The sequence below is a fragment of the Nerophis lumbriciformis genome, linkage group LG02, assembly GCF_033978685.3.
Source record: "Nerophis lumbriciformis linkage group LG02, RoL_Nlum_v2.1, whole genome shotgun sequence".
NCBI lineage: Eukaryota > Metazoa > Chordata > Actinopteri > Syngnathiformes > Syngnathidae > Nerophis > Nerophis lumbriciformis.
This window is the reverse complement of record NC_084549.2, coordinates 63,668,826-63,684,014: the sequence shown is the minus strand read 5'-3', so window position 1 is coordinate 63,684,014 and position 15,189 is coordinate 63,668,826. Positions and strand designations below refer to the sequence as shown.

At 37.9% G+C, this 15,189-nt stretch overlaps 1 protein-coding gene across 1 annotated transcript in view; it reads left to right on the top strand.

Annotated features, from left to right (window-relative positions):
- The first annotated feature begins 820 nt into the window (after positions 1-820).
- Positions 821-15,189, top strand: part of wdpcp (WD repeat containing planar cell polarity effector) — a 211,348-nt gene continuing 196,979 nt past the window's right edge. The window contains exons 1-2 of the mRNA XM_072911888.1: positions 821-1,362; positions 1,958-2,009. The gene's annotated coding sequence lies outside the window, so the exon portion shown is untranslated. The remainder of the gene's footprint in view (positions 1,363-1,957; positions 2,010-15,189) is intronic.

Here is a 15,189-nt window from a genome sequence, read left to right as displayed (position 1 = left end):
GAAGTTGTGAGTCGTTCGTAGTAAATTAGTCAGAGGAAACACAGCAGCCTTTTGATTTACTTTTTCTGAATACAAATTATATATATACATATATATATATATATATATATATATATATATATATATATATATATATATATATATATATATATGTATATATATATATATATATATATATATATATATATATATATATTACAGTATATGCATATATATAAATACAGTATATGTATATAAAGTGTGTATATATATATATATATATATATATATATATATATATATATATATATATATATATATAATTTTTTTATTTCATTTTGATTCACTTCTGATAGGTAAATTAATTACCGGTAAGCGTACACAGATATACAATTGTGTACACACATTTGTATTATTAATGTTTATTCCAGCTGTAGTTATACTTGTTTTCTTCTTTTTTTTATAGCCAGACATATATCTTCCCCCCCTTATTGTTAAAATAATTTTGTGCTCCAAAGTTATTTAGTTGAGCGAAAATTTCTTAATAGTGATGTCACTGTCAAAGCATGGGGATATGGCACTAACTTGGGGTGTGTTTACAATAAAAAAAAACACAATTATAGGCAACATTTCAGAATACAGTTATTCCCACCAATTTAAAATATTCTCATCCACATCTTGTAACTGACACTGTTGATGGGAATAACTGTATTCTGAGTTGTTGCCTAAAAATAATAACGAGCCAGTTTTGAACAACTCTTTCAAAGGGACGACGGCCCTTAAAAAACGAACTATCGCGACACTTGGAACGATAACACGGCATCTTGGTAATTTGGGGATTTGTAGTTCTTATCATTGTACTCGCAGTTGAGATAAACGCAGCAACAAGCGACCCGCTTTACGACAACCTCATCGCCCCAGTCGCTTCTTAAATTATTAGACTCGTGGCAGTGCCGCTAAAAAGTTATTTTTTAGCTTACAAGTCACGCGTTGATACGGTGGGTTTAGCATGTTAGCGTCGCCGTCACGGACGTGCTTGTTGCGTAGCGACGCTAGTGGCGCGGAAGCAGTTAGCATGTAGCATCGAGGAGCTAACCGCTAACAAACTTTAAAGCCTGTTGCGCACAGCGAGCCTCACTTAGCGTTGGTTTCATTCGCAATGCGTTGCGTGCAAACGTATACCCGAGTCGCTGGTTGTATAAACGACGTTTGTTGTAGATAATATGTTCAAAGTGTGGTGAAAGTTTAAGTTTGACAGCTGATGCTAACGAAGTGAATCACCGGAAATACTTTAAGCCACTTCCGGAAACATCTCTAACGTAAGTTAGCGCTTTATATCCTTGGTTACTATAATTCCCTTTAAACGGACTCCTATCGATAAAGGTATGTATTAATTAGATATTTTTTTGTCAAATGTAGTTGATTACGCGTCCTCACCCTATTCTAAGTCCACCCATCCATCCATTTTTTACCGCTTGTCCCTTTTTGGGGTCGCTGGAGCCTATCTCAGCTGCATTCGGGCGGAAGGTGGGGTACACCCTGGACAAGTCGCCACCTCATCACAGGGCCAACACAGATAGACAGACAACATTCACACTCACATTCACACACTAGGGTCAATTTAGTGTTGCCAATCATCCATCCATCCATCCATTTTCTACCGCTTATTCCCTTCGGGGTCGCGGGGGGCGCTGGAGCCTATCTCAGCTACAATCGGGCGGAAGGCGGGGTACACCCTGGACAAGTGGCCACCTCATCACAGGACCAACACAGATAGACAGACAACATTCACACTCACATTCACACACTAGGGTCAATTTAGTGTTGCCAATCAATGAATTTTTAATCCAATAGGCCAGTGAACATCAACCCCAAACGTCCCTTTTGGAATGCATTGCCCCTTTTATTGTTGAACTTCCATCTCTGCAGTCATGTCGATGATAATCAATTCATTGATATGTAATGTCTCTGTTTGCAGGAATATTGTCAACAAGGCACTCTACAGTTTGGGCCTGTTCCACCAATGCCAGGTGAGCATTCATTGTCAATTTGTCATCTTTACTATCATATTTGATAGCTGAAACAACCAAAGTGGCACTTGAGTTTGAGTTTATTTGGAACATGCAAGCATACAACAGGATACATCACAATTTCCAGTTTCTCTTTCCAACATGTTCGAAAAGGAGTAGGAAGAAGCAGAGCTTATTTAATCCTACCCCTTTTCTTTACACAACAGTTGCTAAAACTTTTATCCACTTCCTGTTCTCAATTTATTCACAATATACTCCATAAGTAATCACAATAAAAATGAATAAATAAATAATACTCGGTGAAGTAAGTTATATTTCATATGATGAGATGAGTAAGATTATTTTGAGAATGAAAGAATGGATTAATGAATACATTCAGAATCTTTATCATGGTTCTTCTTCTTTGTACTTTGTAAACACTTTAAGTTTGAAGAGTTTCTTGAAGTAGATCATATTAGTACATTGTTTAAATGCTTTGCTTAATCCATTCCATAATTTAATTCCACATACAGATATACTGAAGGTCTTAAGTGTTGTACGTGCGTACAAATGTTTTAAATTACATTTTTCTCTAAGATTATATTTCTCCTCTTTTTGAGAAGAATTGTTGTATATTCTTGGGTAGCAGGTTATAGTTTGCTTTGTGTATAATTTTAGCTGTTTGCAAATTCACTATGTCGTGGAATTTCAGTATCTTTGATTCAATAAATAAAGGGTTTGTATGTTCTCTACATCCAACATTATGTATTATTCTAACTGATCTTTTTTGTAACGTTAGTGAATGAAGTGTACTTTTGTAGTTATTTCCCCATATTTATACAAAGTAACTCAGATATGGTAACACTAGCGAGCAGTAGAGAATATGAAGTGATTTTTGGTCTAGAACATGTTTTGCTTTATTCATTATTGACGTGTTTTTTGCTACTTAATGTTGTATATTTTTTACGGCGGCGGCAGCGGCGATGACCAAGAAGAACGCGGAGTTGGTATATAATTACAACATTTTATGTACATATTTATGTACAGATTTGAACAATTAGTGATTCACTGAAATATATTTATTAATTGTGGTTCTTACAAAAAATATATCTTATAAAATATAAAAGCTAAAATGTCTCTTAAAGCTCTGCCCCTTTAATTAGTGATTACTAAATAATTTAACTTTAGCCTACTACTACAACCATATTATTTACCAGCAACATGAAGTGAAACAGAGGCAGAGGTGTCCTGCCACAGTCAGTCAACCTCCTCCTCCTCCTGCTGCTGCTGAACAGGTCGCACCTGTGGTCCGGACTGTAGGCCTACCTCCTCTCCAAGTCGAGCCCTTTTCGGCCGTTGAAAATATTTTTCTATACTCATCTGTGTGAAGGAGTGAACATCCAACATTAGAATTTATTACTAACGAGCAGAAGCACTCTATGTACAGTGCCGTCTAACCTTAAGCAGCAGCAGCTCAACACATGCAGGGTTCAACGTTAAGGTTTTTTTCTACTTGCCTGACTTCTCAAATCTACTTGCCCCAATATTTTTACTTGTCCTGCCTAGGTTTTTTTCTGGCTGTGTAGTGCTCATGGCTTATATCTTACTAAAATTCTTCCTGTTGACTATTTACAACACTACACAGTATTTATTATTATTATTATTATTATTATTATTATTATTATTATCTATAATTACATTTAAATGGCATTGCATACATGTAAAATTAAATCCTATTTCACATTATTTGACCAGTAGCAGTTACACCCATCTGAACAGGTCAGCCACCTGTTTAAAGCCCGATCACAGTTGAAATCTTGAAATGAAGGGCCTTTAATGGCCAAAACATTAACCTGGACAACATTTTAACAGCTGGTTGGCTCAGATTTTATTCTTTTCATTGCATTCACATGCTGCAGTGGACAGTGGACAATTTAGCTTCAGTCCATGTGTGTTTATTGACAACATGGTTATAACCTGGACACGTTAGCTCGTCGGTATTGTAACACGTGACTGTTACTACGTGCGTCTGCCCCGGGCCACGAGTCAAACAGCGGCAGTGTTAATGAAGCAGCGTCAGGCTGCTCCCCGTCAGTGAAAGCTCGGTGAAATCACGGATTAACGTTAAATATATGACGAGCCGCGAGCGATGCAGCTATAACCTATCTACCTATAACACCTGTAAAAATTAAGCAATGCTACCACGCTAGCAAGCGTTAGCTAGCCGGCTATGAGCCACCAAGCTGCTAACTGTCGCCAAAAGGCACCATTTAAGTTTTTTTCCCCATGGCATCCTGGATCAAGGCTTTCAGCAGCTTTTGGACGTTTGAGGTAGAAACGTAGGAAGCGCCATCATTATGAAAAGTAGCCGGCGAGTATTTTGATTCCGTCCGTCCGTCCGTCCGTCCCTCTTCTTCTTCTTCTTCTTCTTCTTCTGGCCCACCAGGTGAATTACGTGCTATTGGCGGAGTTACAATGCATAGTAGGCTACCGCCACCTACTGCACTGGAGGTGTAACTACAAGCAACATTCACAGACAGTCCCATTGCTTTTATGAGCGGTCGAGCGAGTCAAAAGCCGAAAAATCCATTTGTGGCAGACGTAATTCTTTCGTGGCGGGCCGCCACAAATAAATGAATGTGTGGGAAACACTGGGGTGGGGAGCGTTTCCACAGAGTGTTGCCACAGCGGCCAGCCTGAAATGCAGGTGTCAGGGACAGACACGAAAGGAGAGTTTTACAAAAAAATTCTAAAGCTTAGTGATGTATCAGATTCTAGGTGTTTTTTTTTTTTTTTCGTGTTCATATTTCGCTGTGTTTGTTGCGTTTTTGTTGTGTTTCGCTTGATTGTAAAATATGTCAATCGAGAGGGTTTGAGACGTTCATATGTTGTCAATATTCAGTGTTTTATCGTTCATAGCTAATATTGTAAAACCCACATTCTTTATTTTCATGTACATTCAGTAAAAAAAACAAAAATTCCATTCCGTTTTTTTAAGGCGGTCTGTCATAACGTTTTTCGCATTCAATCAGACATTATTGGGAGGTTTTGTATTAGTGTTCCTAAAAATGACATATACCAGCCCCCAGGCACATTTTTTTCTCAAAATTTGGCCGCCCCCTCCGCCCCTGAGTCAAAATTGCCCAGGCCTGATAAAAAGGAAAGTATGCCCCGGAAGACGCCGTGTTGTCATGGATACATGAGGTTATCCGGCAATGTATGTGTAATTTACGCTGTCCAATCAACGTTATCCATATGCTTAACTGAGAGCCATATTTGGTCCTTTGACAAAAAAATACAAGTGGGAACGCAAACCAGACCAAACGGAAGTAATTTTTTAAAAACACTGCGTCTTACTAGGGTTTGAGGTGCTGGGACCATAATAGCTGAATAGACAAGCGTTTTGTCAATAACAAATCTCTAACCAACACATTTTACACAGAAAATTGGCTATTTTCAGGAAGAAGTACATCATGCCGGCAGCACAGTGGAACAGGGGTTAGTGCGTGTGCCTCACAATACGAAGGTATCTGTGTTGGCCCTGCGATGAGGTGGCGACTTGTCCAGGGTGTACCCTGCCTACCGCCTGAATGCAGCTGAGATAGGCTCCAGCACCCCCCCGCGACCCCGAACGGGACAAACGGTAGAAAATGGATGGATTGCATTTTTGATCCGGGTCAGAGTGTGAAAGTTTTTTCACTGACAGATATAAGTTCGAACTGTACGTTACTTTGTATTAGAAACGGCAACAGTGGAGGAGGTGTGTGCATGTACGAGCCAGTCTGCCCCGCAACAAGAGGATAGAGGAAAAAGAAGGAGCTTATTCACTACAGAGCGGACTTGTGCAAATAGCTTTGGGTAAATTTCTTCCATTTATGGATAATCTGGTGTGAAAAATATCCCAGAACTGAGTAAATTCCAAATCGCTCATTTAGTATAAACTTGCAGGGAAGGCAAGATTGTTCTATAAATATCTCAGCCATGCCTCCACAGTTTGATTTCATGTTTTCAGGACTTATGCAGATCCCAAATACACGACAGCAGGTACAAATAGGTAACAAAAGTTGGTTTTGCATAATAGATTCCAGTTAAAGCCCAACAAGTCATGTTTTTAGTGTTGCCGCCTCTTGAATGGGCTCCCCTAGTGATAGTCGGGTAAAAAAGACTTCCCTTTCTAGTCTTAACACAGGAAGGTGGGAAGTTAACTTTACCTGCATACTTTGTAAAAGGGACATCCGAATAAAAACAAAACCAAAAGCCTAGACAAACGTGCATGAAGCCCCTCAGAAGAGACGTGAAAAGTTCAGTTAAGGGTTTCGAACATCGCTCGCTTGATTTTTGTCCATCGTCCTCCTCACCTCCCATCTCCTCTTTGCTTCCTTTGTCCTTTCTCCTCACTCTTCGCCACCTTTTTTTTTTGGCCTTCTATTCTTGCATCTGAAGAGTGCACCTGAGTGACCCCCTCCTTCACATAGTGTGGACACCCACCTCCTACAACACATTTTATCTGCTCCTGCAGACTATACAGTCCCTTGCAGTGCTCTGGCAGATGTGACCAGATTGCAGGTTAGCGTTCACCTGAGTGCAGATCATTTGTCATCATGACTGCTGCATCTTTGCCTGTAAACGTGTGTAATATGTTGTCCTGTCCAACATTGCTTAATGAAGCTTTTCGGCTCCATTGCTGCTGCAATAGCCCTTACATCCCTCTAGGTGTCACTGTATGACCACAGCGCACACTATTGGTACTGAGGTCCTTTGGGAGACATACTCCCCAAATTAATAATTACTGCCCTCACCTTTTCAGTTCAGTTTGTTAATTAGTAGGAGTATGCACTGTATGTGGTAACTACTTAAACAATTTTCACTTTTACTTCAATTTTCAACTTTGTAAAGTGCTGCGACAGGTCAAGAAACAAAATCAATACAATTTTAATGCAGATTTTTTTTTCTTTTAGTTTTGCTCACATTGCTTGATTATTATTAATTCATTATGAATTAATCTTATTGACGGTGAAAGTGATATAATTTGGCACTGATCCACATTTGGATTATTTTGCCTTGTTGCAATAAGTGTGTTTTTAGATTTAGTTTGTCCTCAAAATCATATTTTTTTCTTTATATGGGATATAAAACGTCAGAGCATTGGCGTTGTTAGGCCTATTTTAGGGGGGCTCAAGCCCCCATAAAATATTCTTTAGCCCCCCTAAATAATTTGGTGTTATTTTTTTTTATTATTATTTTTTTTACAAATACGTATTCATTATAAAGTGGCCCGAATATGAGTTTAAATAAATAATCATATAACCTGTTATTATTCACTCAGTTTCCCCTCATTTCGTAGCGTAAGTTAGAGAGCCCCTTTAGTGCATCGGTATCCAATCCATTTGACTTGTTCATATAGAAAATGCCCACATCACTCAAATTCCAGTCCGCATTTTCTCTGCGACCTTGCTTGCGGTCCTGCAGGTGTACGAAGCACATTATCTTCCTTTACAATGAGTGAAGCTGCACGAAACCTTGTGTGTGCAATTGTAAATAATTCAGTTTTTAAGTTTTGTGTTTCTTGTAGAATCTATATAAAGTAATATACATTAGCCTATTGTTAAAATAATGAAAAAAACATAATTAAATATATTTGTCTTATTGTATTGTTACATTAATAGCTGTTGTATTATTATAAGAAGGCTTTTTAAACATTTCATAGGATTTTCAGAGGGAGGAAAAACCAAGACATTTAATATAAAATGTAAAATGAATAAATACATAAAAAGAAAAAGAAAAAAAATGGTTAAAAGCCATCGTCCCGGGGAGCATTTCATTTCGTCCCGTGCATTTAAAAAAAATAATAATAATAATGAATAATTTCTAAGTCTTTGTTAGCCGTTTGTGAAGTTTTGTGCTCGTGCGTAACGTTCGCTCGCATCCTGTGCATCTCCTGGGGGCTAAGCCCCCCCTGTCCTTAAAAGCTAGTGACGCCCCTGCGTCAGAGATTGTATATGTGTTTTGTTTAGATCATGGTGGCTTTTCATCATGTCACACCAACACTAGGGATGTTCCCATCAAGGTTATATGCTGCTGAGTACGATGCCAATCTTACATGAGTGACATTGGCTGATACCGATCACATGTATTAACTGTACATTTTTCTATGTATTTATCTATTGGCTGTCTTAACGATATCAACACGATATTTAAACTAGTTCCTTATTTTCTTTTATTTATTGGAAGAGTCCACCCAAATTATTTAATTCTAAGACTGTCTAAAATAAAAAGAGGTGACGAGAATTGAAGATTAACAATGTATTCTATACTTAACAGAGTAAATATAAACAATAGCAATACCAGCGCTGGAGAGAGGACAGAGTTGTCTAAAGTTCAGAGAGATCTTTAAAATAGTCGTCCTCCTCACACGCTCTTGTCCAACTTGGAGCATCGCTTTGGCGGAGATCGAAAACGAATGCTAACTTTGTCTCATTACTGCTACCTCTTCTTCCGGAACCTAAACGAGATACAATGTGTAAGTATTTGCAGAGATAAAAAACACAGGGTGCATTCATTGCCATGTCCTTGAACATTATGTACTGCACATGAGGTGAGATCTCATGTACAGTTCACTCTGCACCAAAGTTGAAGAAATATTCTAACTTATTATGTACACAATTGTTTGATCAAAACAAAGTCCAAACTACAAAATAACTAAACAAAAGAAAAAAACTACCATTTACTAATCATTTTAACCTTTTTTTTGCCCTCAAAGTCCTCCTGTGTCCAGGAAATTAGCCCGAGTGGGTAAACATGAACAAAAACAACAAAATAAACTAAAAATATCGATCTAATCATTCCAGTATTGATCATATACTGATACTACTCTTATCGCCACCACCAATTTATGGATCGATCCGATCCTCCTCTTTCATGTCGTAGACTGACTGACAATGCTGACACAGCAACAGTTGCTGTTATATTATCCTCTCTCTAACTTTTATATGTATATATGTATGTGTATGTATGTGTATGTATATAGTAATGTGTATATATGTGTGTATGTGTATATATGTATGTATGTATGTATGTATGTATGTATGTATGTATGTATGTATGTATGTATGTATGTGTGTGTGTGTGTGTGTGCGTGTATATATATATATATATATATATATTCAGTATATATATATGTATTAGGGATGCAACAACGAATCGATTAAAATCGATTATAAAAATAGTTGGCGATTAATTTAGTCATCAATTCGTTGGATCTATGCTATGCGCAGAGGCAATTTTTTTATTTTACTTTTTTTAATATTTTTTTATAAACCTTTATAAACTGCAACATGTACAAACGGCTGAGAACAATAATCAAAATAAGTATGGTGCCTGTATGCTGTTTTTTTTTTCTCAATAAAATACTGGAAAGGATAGAAATGTAGTTTGTCTCTTTTATCCGATTATGAATCGATTAATCTAAGTAATAATCGACAGATTAATTGATTATCAAATTAATTGTTAGTTGCAGCCCTAATATGTGTGTTGAGTGTTCATTTCCTGTTAAAAACTGCTTAATTTGGCTTCCATTTACACTTCGTAAACTTTACTAAGCACTAATTTCTTGATGTTGTTTCAATCTAGGTTAGCTTAGTTATCAACATGCTTGCTCCTGGCTTGTTCTTAGCTTAGTATTCCAGTGATAATAATACTTAATTGTGATACTTGATATACGAAGAAATGTAGTTAATTTGTCGTGAAGGAGGGGATTTATTATTAGTTTAGGGTAGCGGATTGAAAAGAAATACAGTATCACTCAGACAGGATCAGTGTTTGTGATCGGCAATAAAAGGCATAAATGTACAATGGCGATCACATACTTTTTCACGAAAATCGGCCCATGCCTATCAGCACAACCCTAAGCAATATGTAAAGTCAGTGAGGGCAGATTGATTTTCAGCCTTATTAACATGAATTATTTTGATATGCACATTTGAGTGTGTGTGTGTGGTAGGTGACCATGTTGACAACCAGAGAGAGAGAGCACAGGCGTTTGCAAACACACAAAGTAACTTCTTGGCACTGATGCAGAACTATTCAATTAAATCTCACAATACACACACACACACACACACACACACACACACTCAACCATCCTGGAGGTGTGTTTCTTCTTCCAACTCAACCACCCTCTCTCTCTCCCCCTCTCTCTCTCTCTCTCTTGCTCTCTGTCTCCGGGAGGTGTTTGCATAAGGAAATGGTCCGTGAAATGGCTTTGATGGAATCAAACTTCATATTAAGACAAATGCATATTTCAGAGCAGCTGATGGGCTGATTGATGGAGCGGCATCTTCATTTCTTCTGTGGATCTCCTTATCTATTCTTCTGATCAGAATATTAGGAAGGGTGTTGGCATGGCTTGTCAGAACTCATTTTTGTTTTTTATGGCAATACTTTTTTTGTTTTTTGTTTACCTCAGTGAGGGATGTTCTCTGCCACTAGGGGGCATCAATCTGCCATTTGCTGACTTTTTGCACTCCACTTTTTTTTTTTTTTTTAAACACTCACTCAAGTGTGACCACAACTGCTGCAACAACATTGTTTAGGATTCTCTGCGGACAACCAAAGATGGTTCACACCAAGAAACCAACGCAGCTGTTTCTACCCAGGCCGACACACAAACCCGCCGCACATGACCCACCTAACCCCTCATTAACCCCAAAGCCCAAATCCACAAATCCGTCCAACTGGACCGGCGATGACAACTCTCTGCCGAAGCTGGCGGTCGCACCATTCTGCACGGCCATAATGGGCCGTAGCACAGCCGGGTGGGAGGGTGGAGGTCTCGGCAGGGCAGGGGCAGGCAACACACAACATTGTGGGTTCTTCCAAGCGGCTGCTCGCCTGCAGGTCACCAGAAACGCTGCTTGTCCCTGTTTGTCTACACTCCAAAAAGGAAAGAATGTTTTCCCCCACAACATCGCTCTGTGTGGGGATTAAGGCCCATTCTGCGCGGCCCGGGGTCGCACAGCAGATGTTAGCCAGGATAGCTGCTTGTTGCCGTGCCGACAGCGAGCCGTTGGGATGGGCCCGCCCAGAGGACTTAAAGCGTATGTGTACATGTACGGCAAAGTCAGGGATGTGTGTTTTAATGAGAAACAAGTACCAGTTTTGTTAAAAACTGTCTATTTGTACCGAAAGGAAAGGAAAATTTAACATTGTTTGGCCCTTGTTGAGTTTCTACCCACGGTACAGGAAATGGCAGCTTCCACTATTTTGTGAGGTCATAGGTTACTTGGCATGGTAGATGTTGGACCACCTTCTCCACACCTAACTCATCACAGTATGCCACTAAGGACCTTGTCTTGTGCACTGGGAGAAAATCACACATTTGTCTTTGTAAGATGAAAAATATTATTTAAAGGGTCGAGCAATACCAGTAGAGGTGGGACTCTTTGGGCACTTCAAGATTCGATTATGATTCAGAAACTACGAATCGATTAAAAATCGACGTTTGATGCATCTTTAATTGATGTATATCAATGCTGTTTAAAAAAAAAATTGTTTCACTAAATAAGCGATCATCCCTTGCCACCTTTAAAAACAGTGCATTTGTAATAAACAGTTGAAGTTATTCCCATTACATGTATTAAATTAATGTAAATGTGTGCATAACATTCATCCCTTGCCACCTTTCAAAACAGTGCATTTGTTATAAACAGTTGAAGTAATTCCCATTACATTTATTAAATTATTGTAAATGTGTGCATAACATTCATCCCTTGCAACCTTTAAAAACAGTGCATTTGTTATAAACAGTTGAAGTAATTCCCATTACATTTATTCAATTAATGTTAATGTGTGCAAAACTGCAACACAAGTGCCCTAAAGTAAAGGAACTGGTCTGATCTCTCTATGAGGTGGCTTAGCATTATCTGCATTACTTTTATTTACAATAAATAATTGATTCTTGACGTTTACTAATCGATTTTCCAATCGCCCATGCCTGACTTGCGATTCGTCTAAAAATGGATTATTTCCCACACCTGTAAATACCAGTGTTTGATGTGTTATGTTGTCCCAAGACTTTTGTTTTCACCTTCCCGGGATTTATTGCTGATTGGTCCTGATTGGTTTTGTTACAGTGAATGTTATACGAAGTTGTGTATGCATTTGATTAGTATATCTTTTTTTACGTACACTGTTGGAAAAAAACTATGTAGATTTTTCAGTAAAAACTGGCAGCTTATTTGCCATTTTTACTGTAAAATGACTGTTTTTTTTTTTTTTACAACATATTACTATAAATAGATCAACAGTACCGCTGTTTTTTTTTTAAAATTATTATTCTGGCAACTGAGCTGCAAGTTCTTTACTGTAAAACAATGGTACTGTTTTTCCATTTGCAGTAATACACCGTAAAAACAACAACTATAGCTTTTACGGTAAAATAAAACCTGGCAGTTACGTCGGCAGATGTTTACCGTGAAAACACAGTGGTAATTTTTTCAATTTGGCTGACATTTAGTAAGAAAATATAAGGTATTTAATTGCCCCAAATTATTTCCATTCGTTCGCGGGCCACATGAAATTATGTGGCCGGCAGATATGGCCAGCGGGCCTTGCGTTTGTAAGATATATTAACTGTACATATTTTGATTTATTTATGTTGAGTGCAATTGACTGTTTAACAATATCAACACAATATTTAAACTACTTCCTTATTCCTTGTTTCTTACATACAATTATTTGAGCAAAACAAGCAAATAGTGCGATATAAAAAAAACTGCTATTACTATTTTAAATCCTTTTTGCCCTCAAAATCCTTTTGTGTCCAAGAAATGATTCCCTACCTTTGTAGACATGAAGAACAACAACAAAAGATTTTAAGAAAATAAAAACATCTTACTAATCACTCTCGCGAGTTTCGATCATATACTGGTATTACCCATGGTGTCGACAACCATCCGTACGTGCGGCGCATTTCTGGCTGCGACAATATTGACACGTCAACAGTTAAGAGCTGTTATGTTATCATCCCCTCAGAGACTCTTATCACCGTAATTTCCAGAATATAGAGCGTACGGGTGTATAAGCCGCACCTACTAAATTTAGGGGGGAAAAACGGACTAAAAGCCGCAGATAGTATACGTTGTGAATGGAGTTATTAACACAGAAAGATTTAGAACATTTTCATTTACATACCTTAATTGCTTTCAAGCGGTGTCTATAACACGGCAGTAAAACGGCTAATCAAACAAAACAGAAGTCTCGTCATGGACCCACTAGCTGCGGAAGCTAACTCTCTAAACAGACTCAATAACTCCACGGTACTGTTTTGGTGAATTTACGAAACTGAAACAATACAAAAAGAATGCCATTGCAAGGTAATAATACTAACACAGACACTTGTAGACGTGTTAGCATATTAGCTAATGCTAAAGACGCTAGCTTCATTACATTACGATTACAGATATGCATGGAAACACTCCTACAGACATCACACATGGGATGGTTTAGTAAGTCAGAATTGTTTTAGTTATATTGTAAAACTTACAAACGTTGCTTATAGTAATGAATAAGGAATCCATACGAGTAGAAATGCTATGAACGGCTAGAAAACGGAAGGGCAATTTTACTTCCAGTTGAAAGCTCTGGCTAAACAGAAGGGCGACGCAGCACTGCGGCACCTGCAGTGAGCGAACTCGTCCAAAAGACGGCGCGATAGCATAAACAATAACACACCTATTCAGTGTCTTTGCTTGCTTTGTTTTTTTTTCTATTCGCATTATGGCCGTCAACGAAGAAAAAAACATAAATTAGCCGCACCGGTTTAAAGCTTAGGGAAAAAGTAGCGGCTTATAGTCCAGAACTCACCAGTGCCCCCCTCTACCTCAAAGAACTACTCACCCCCAAATCCTCCACACGACACCTCCGCTCCGGACAGGCTAACCTCCTCCAACCTCCGAGGAGCTGCGAACAATGGGAGACCGGGCTTTCTGCTCCGCCGCTCCCAGTCTGTGGAACGCTCTCCCTGACCACCTGAGGGCACCACAGACTGTGGATGCTTTTAAAAAAGGCTTAAAAACCCTTATTTTTAAAAAAGCCTCTTTTTTTTGATATATGCATACAAGTTATAGCTATTAGGCTGTTCTAGTTTTTATTTTTATTTATTTTTATTATCTTTTTATTTTAATTTTTTTCAATACACTGTAGCTCTTTGAGGTTGTTTACTCAATGGAAAGTGCTTTTTACAAATGAAATTAGGGATGTCCGATAATGGCTTTTTGCCGATATTCCGATATTGTCCAACTCTTTAATTACCGATATAAACCGATACCGATATAAACCGATATATACAGTCGTGGAATTAACACATTATTATGCTTAATTTGGACAACCAGGTATGGTGAAGATAAGGTACTTTTGAAAAAAATGAATAAAATAAGATAAATAAATTAAAAACATTTTCTTGAATAAAAAAGAAAGTAAAACAATATAAAAACAGTTACATAGAAACTAGTAATTAATGAAAATGAGTAAAATGAACTGTTAAAGGTTAGTACTATTAGTGGACCAGCAGCACGCATAATCATGTGTGCTTACGGACTGTATCCCTTGCAGACTGTATTGATATATATTGATATATAATGTAGGAACCAGAATATTAATAACAGAAAGAAACAACCCTTTTGTGTGAAAGAGTGTAAATATGGGAGGGAGGTTTTTTGGGTTGGTGCACTAATTGGAAGTGTATCTTGTGTTTTTTATATTGATTTAATAAAAAAAAAGAAAAGAAACGATACCGATAATAAAAAAAACGATACCAATAATTTCTGATATTACATTTTAACGCATTTATCGGCCGATAATATCGGACATCTCTAAATAAAATCTATTATTATTATTATTATTAATTGACTTGGTAATTTCTGCTTACTTTCTGCTGTAACGCGTTTCCATCGACACTTCTCAAACTTGACGATGGACGTATTTCTAGGTGTTGTTTCAAGCCAGCTTAGCGGCTTGCTAGCCTGCCTGCTCCTGCTTGCTCTCGGTGTGTAACATGTTTATCACCGTCCTAATACTTGATAATGATACTTAAGATGCAAAGAAAGGTCGTTTATTTACTGTAATGGACGTGATTGTTTTTACTTCACCAGAGTGTCTCCACACCGTGTATGGAGATACACATTTAGCTGGCAGCTAGTCACAC